Here is a 5,797-nt window from a genome sequence, read left to right on the forward strand (position 1 = left end):
CCTTTGTCTGATGTAGTAGTCCTTTTTTAGTTTACAAATCTATGAAGCCTTCCTAAATAATTGTCTATTCTTCACAGATGTAGAGAACAAACATATGAACACCAAGGCGGGGAAGTGGTGGGGGTGTGGGTGGTGGTGGGATGAATTGGGAGATTGGGACTTAATATATATACTAATATGTATAAAAAAGATAACTAAATAAGAACCTGCTGTATAAAAAATTAAATAAAATTCAAAATAATAATAATAATAATTGTTTATTCTTGACTTCTAATTTCATGTACTGTGTTCAGAGGACTTGCTCTGACCTTCACTGAGACTTCTTTTGAGAACTACTACCTGTACCTAATGCCACTGTTTATAACTGTTTTATGTACCCTTAAAAAGAATGTATATTTTCTACTTTAGGGTACAGATCAAGCTATTATTTTTGTTCAAGATCATTACATTTTTATCTACTTGATCAATTTCTGATAATGGTTTGCTAAAAATCTCCCAGTATCTTTGTGAATTTATCAAATTTACCTTATAATTGTGTCAGTTTTATATTTTGATACAATGCTGGGTACACAGAAGTTCATAATTTTTATATCTTCTTAGTTAATTCTTCCTTTATTATTATGTAATAATCTTTATCTCTGCTTATGCTTTTTGCCTTAGTTTCTACTTTGTATAATTTTGCTTTGCCAACTAAATTATAATTTTCCTGATATATATTTTAATTATCCCTTTATTTTCTAACTTTCTATGTGGTTTTGTTTCAGATTTGGCTCTTGGATACATCATATATTAATAACTGGATTTTGTAATGTTTATCCAATCTAATTATGTCCTCAGTAGTGAAGATTAATCAATACACACTTATTGAATCTTCATATGTACTATCACACTGGTCATATTTCTAACATTTTCTTTTTTGTTTTCATTTTTTCTCTTTTGCTGTATTCTGTTGGATTGTTTCACATATAACAACAATAATGATGATGATGATGATAATAAATAAAATTTAGCATTTAGTGTAGAGTATATATTATAAGGGCTTTACATGTACAAATTCATTAAACCTTCACAACAACTCTATAAGAGAAAGACTATTAAGATCCCCATCTTGGGGGCTTCCCTGGTGGCGCAGTGGTTGAGAGTCCGCCTGCTGATGCAGGGGACGCGGGTTCGTGCCTCTGTCCGGGAGGATCCCACATGCCGCGGAGCGGCTGGGCCCATGAGCCATGGCCGCTGAGCCTGCGCGTCCGGAGCCTGTGCTCTGCAGCGGGAGAGGCCACAACGGTGAGAGGGCCGCGGACCCCAAAAAAAAAAAAAAAAAAAAGATCCCCATCTTGCATTTGAGGAACTTGAGGCACTGAGAGGCTAAGTAACTTGCTCTAGGTCACACAGCCAGTAAGAGATGGAGCTATATGGGAACATATGTATATATGTAACTGATCCATTTTGTTGTGAAGCTGAAACTAACATACCTTTGTAAAGCAATTATACTCCAATAAAGATGTTAAAATAAAATTAAAAAAAAAAAAAGAGATGGAGCTAGATCTGAACTTAACAAGTTCCAAAAATTACACTCTTAACCACCACACTGTCCTCTTCTTAAGGTACCTTTTACAATGATTTTTAAATGACTTTGGTTTCAGAAAAAGATTTACACTTACATCTGTAAGCATTTCCAAACTATGAACATTTTAGAGAGTCTGACATCAACAATGGAAAATAAGCACAAACTTTCTGAAAAACTACTATAATGTTACTCTTCTGTTCATTGCCTAAAATTGAGAAAGAGTGGAGGAGAGCCACCACATGGCCTCATGATTCTTTTAAGCGGCATTTTCAAAGTCCAAACCATTTACAAATTAAATTCATTCGAAGAAAAACTATTTTGACTTGTAGAATATAGAGCAAATGATGACCCAGGACTCTTTAGCCTAGGTTTTAAGAAGGTCTGGCAGCTTCTGCTTTATGCTCTTTGGACCCTAAGCTGGTATGTAAGAAGTTAAGTAACTAGAGAGAGAGGACCTGTGGAGTGGCCCTGAAGGATGCAACGCAATGTGGAAGACAGGCCACATGAAGAAGCTCAAGTGCCAGAGATGTGAGTGAAGAAACCATTCTCAATCTTCCAGTCCCCAGCCAGTCTAGGCATCGCAGCTGAGGGACTTCATGCAGCTGAAACAAACCATCCCCATTCTGCCCTCTCCAACATGATAAATATTTGAATGGTTGCTGTTTTGAAGCTACTCCACCTCTTTCACTTCCACATCAAAGTCTCACACTGGTACATATAATTGCTGAAGCCTATGTCACATGCCTGTGGTAGCTGTAAGGATGTCCACTGATCTCCATCCTGACTCCTCCATTAGGGGGCTGGGAAATAACATGAAAGTTTCTCTCGTATATGAAAAGATAATGGCACCCATGAATAAGACAGATGGATACTACACATACCTAACAGTCATGATGTGGAAATGTGACCAACTAACCCTGGATCGTGGAGAGCAGGGACTTTAACTGCTGAATTCAGAAACAACTGAAAAGAATCTAGCAGATGCATAGCAGTCACAATGTGTTAAATAAATGACAGAATTATGAAATACTAATCACATTTTGCATATCTGTCATTTCAACAGATATTAATATCTGTTTCATGCTGGGAAAAGAGTTTCGTATATATTTTTTCTTTTTGATGACTATCATAATGTGGGGATGGGGGAAGCAGAAGTAGCAACAGCTTCTGAGGACTAGTAATGAAATTGTTTAAGTGAAAATGGACATAGAATAGTTAAGATAGACTAATTAAAGACTCACAGACATAAAGAACAGACTTGTGGCTGCCAAGGGGGAAGGGGGTTTGGGGAGGGATAGACTGGGAGTTTGGGGTTAGCAGATGCAAACTATTATATGGAGAATGGATAAACAACAAGGTCCTACTGTATAGCACAGGGAACTATATTCAATATCCTGTAACAAACCACAATGGAAAAGAATATGAAAAAGAATATATACATATATATACACATATATGTCACTTTGTTGTACACCAGAAAGTAATACAACATTGTAAATCAACTATACGTCAATAAAAAATAAATTAAAATATATATATAACCTAGTTAAGTTATTGAATTTCAAGGACAAAGAAATAATACTTCAGTTACTCAAGAAGAAAACATATGTGATAGTTAATTTTATATGTCATATTGACTGGACTACAAGGTACCCAGCCATTTGGTCAAATATTATTCTGGGTGTGGCTGTGAGAGTCTTTCTGGGTGAGATTAACATTTGAATTGGTAGACTGAGTAAAGCAGACTGTCCTCTCTAATGTCGCTTAGACCTCATCTAATCAACTGAAGACTTGAACAGAACAAAAAACTGAGTAAAAGGAAAATTTACCTGCCTAACTGATTGAGCTGGGACATCAATCTTTCACCCTCAGACTAGAACTTGCACCAATTGGCCCTCCTGGTTTTCAGGCCTTTGGACTCAGACTGAAACTACACTGCCAGCTCTCTTGGGTTGCCAGTTTGCCAACTGCAGACCTTGGGACCTCAGCCTCCATAAGCATGATATATATATATATATCCTATTGGTTGTTTCTCTGGAGATCCCTGGCTAATACAAGTCACCTACAAGGAAAAAAAAAATCAAGCTAACCTCAGACAGCTCTGCAATATTCAGTGCTAAAAAACAATAGAGCAAGTTTCTGAAGGAAGGAAACCCAATGTCTACAGAATCTTGACGAAGGTAACCCAAGAAGTTCATACATTGCTAAATTGTACTTCAAACATAAAAGTAATAAATATCTTCACATATGCAAGATCTCAGGAACACATATCTATAAGCCTTTTTCGGACAGAAAAATCTACTTGACAGTGAAATCCAACCAATCAAGAGATGAATCAACATAAAGAGAAGCTGTGGTGAAACAAGTGATAGCAAGACTTGTGGTTACAGAACAGTGCTGAAATGTCATAAACTTGAAAACATGAACATGACAACTTACCTAAAAAATTAGCAGGAGGAAGAAGGGATGGGAGTAAACATAAAAGCACAAACTATTTTCATTTATCATAATAGCAAAATAATAGATAACATTAAAAAAATACATCATGAAAAAAAATGGCTCCAAAGACTTCACTTTTTTCATAACCTTTTGTTGTTAACCTTAAAAGGATACTTTACAAAGTAATATCTCTTTTCATGGATAAACAGTCACTTAAATTTAGCAATTCTTTCAGTTTCACCCATTTCTTTTTCTTCCTTTAAAATTATGTGAATTTAATGTCAACTTAAATTTAAAATGTTTAATATAAAAAGCAGTAGATGTAATCTTATTATTAAAAAATTATTTCTCTCTAATGTCTATATGGAAGTGTACATTGGAAAATACTAGAAAACTTTTTTTATATTTCTGAGAAAAAGAAAATTTGCCCTAAGAACATTACATTCCACCAAAATGTTTTTCACATTTAAATAGCAACAAACATTCTCAAGCATGAAAGAACCCAGGGAATATAACAAACTTGAGACTTTTCTGGGAAAAAAATGTATGCTTTAAATTGTGCCAATAAAATTAAACCAATAAAGAAATGAATGCATAATTCAAATTATTTTTATTTTAACATAGTGAGAGCTGAAACCATCTTCATCCACACAGCTTACTGTCTATGTTCACACGACTTTATTATTCCACAGTCCTCATCAATATAACTTTACTATTCCAGGAAACTCTTGCCCAGGAAGATAAAAATAACAATTTTGTTCATTCCAAGAATTTTACAAAAGATTCATAAACTCTTCAATAAAAAACAGAAATAACAGTTTACACCCCCAGACTCTGGACCCATCACCTCAAAATCCACAAATTTTAAACTATTAGACTATGATTCTTACTCAATTCTAATCAAGCCACTACACTGGAAGTCCAGGCTTAAACAGGACTCCAAGACTCATAAATATCCCAACTTTGTCCTCCTCCCTCTAAGATGCTAAGACACTGTCAATTCAGTGTTTCTCCTTACTGTGGTAAGAATAAATGCGGTTTGTCTTCTCAGTGAGTTGTTTGGGTGGTATTCTAGGGTAGCCAGCATTCAACAAAAATCATGACTAGAAAAGAAAAAACAACACAAATCAAGGCAAGAAAGTAACGATAAGAAAATCCAAGCATACCTTAGAAACTAAGGATAGGAAGGAGAAGAGATGGGGTGCATAAAAGCTGGAGATGAATAAGACCAAAATTCCTTAACAAAGGCCTGAGGTGGGTTCCACTGCCTTAAAAATAGGGTCTTGAAGAGAGCTGTTGCATTCCTTCCTGGGAGGCCGAGTGAACAATGCCCAATCTAACACCTTTGCTTCCGTCTTAAGCAGTGTTCGTCAAGTGTCGCTCACGGACTGCCCACCTCAGAATCATCTGGAGTGTGTAACAGCAATGCTTTCCCCCAGACCCTACTAGCATCTCTACAAGGAGGCCTTGGAACTGGCATATTTAGTACGCTCTGCGCATTAATAAACCTCCCACCGAATTAGAGAATCCCTGAGCTAAAGGGTACAACTCTCATACCTAAATCACCCTTTCCAGGGGCCCCGGTGGCGGCTGCGGTCTGTGTAGCGGCGGCAGGGTGGGGTGTGGGGCGGGGCGGTGGCGTTGGGACCGAGGTCGGCAGCGGCGGAGACGAAGCTCGGCAGGACAGCGGGAAGGCCAAGGCTAAGGCAGTGTCTACTCACAGAGAGCTGGGCTACAGTTTCCCGTGGGCTGCATCCACAGACATTTGAAGACTCGCACCACGAGCCACAA

General features: G+C 37.2%; 1 pseudogene; it reads left to right on the plus strand.

Annotated features, from left to right (window-relative positions):
* The first annotated feature begins 2,052 nt into the window (after positions 1–2,052).
* Positions 2,053–5,797, plus strand: part of LOC103078643 (histone H2A.V-like) — a 3,992-nt pseudogene continuing 247 nt past the window's right edge.

Source organism: Lipotes vexillifer, unplaced genomic scaffold (assembly GCF_000442215.2).
Source record: "Lipotes vexillifer unplaced genomic scaffold, Lipotes_vexillifer_v1.1 scaffold461, whole genome shotgun sequence".
NCBI classification, from domain to species: Eukaryota; Metazoa; Chordata; class Mammalia; order Artiodactyla; family Lipotidae; genus Lipotes; species Lipotes vexillifer.